Raw genomic sequence first — 783 nt, 5'->3', positions numbered from 1 at the left:
TGCTGTGATGCTGGAAACTATGCCGCCGGTGTTTTAAAAGCTGCACTTCCACAATAAAACAGATGAGGAAAGAAGGAGAGGAAGAATATTTCTGAATGTTTGGTCATTGAAAACCTTATGAATAGCAGCTGAATATTGTCAGATATAGTTCCAGAAGATGAAAACATTATGAATGTTACCAGATTACTTTTAGATACAGTGCCATAAGATAAATCCCTCATTTTGGCAAACATTCAAATTACGACTGGGGAAGAGCTGCCTCCTTATAGTAGAGTTGACCATGATGATGTCAGTGGAGTAAAGCATTTGGGACCTTTATTTGCTGATCAAGCACAATTCCATTAACAATCATAACATGGAACCTACAAAGAACAAATCAAGGAAAATTGGAAGTCATCAAAAATCAAATGAAATACATAATGATCAGTATTCTAGACATTAGTGAGCTGAACTGGACTGCTATTGGCATTTTGAATCTGACAGTCACATTTTTTACTACGCCAGGAACGACAAATTGAAGAGAAATGGTGTTTCATTCATCATCAAAAAGAACATTTCAAGATCTATGCTGTCTGTGATAGGATAATGCACAAATGCCTAAAAGGAATATCAGTTAATACCACTATTATTAAAATTGATGCACTAACCACTAAAGTCAGTGATGATAAAATTTAAGAAATTTACCAGTTTCTTCAGTGTGAAATTGATCAGACATGAAATCAAGATGTATTGATAATTACTGGTGATAGGAATTCATAAGTTAGAAACAGTAATTGGACAATA

This window comes from Chrysochloris asiatica, unplaced genomic scaffold (genome assembly GCF_000296735.1).
Source record: "Chrysochloris asiatica unplaced genomic scaffold, ChrAsi1.0 scaffold00012, whole genome shotgun sequence".
Taxonomy (NCBI): Eukaryota; Metazoa; Chordata; class Mammalia; order Afrosoricida; family Chrysochloridae; genus Chrysochloris; species Chrysochloris asiatica.
The sequence above is the reverse complement of the archived record's forward strand: the minus strand, read 5'-3'. Positions refer to the sequence as shown.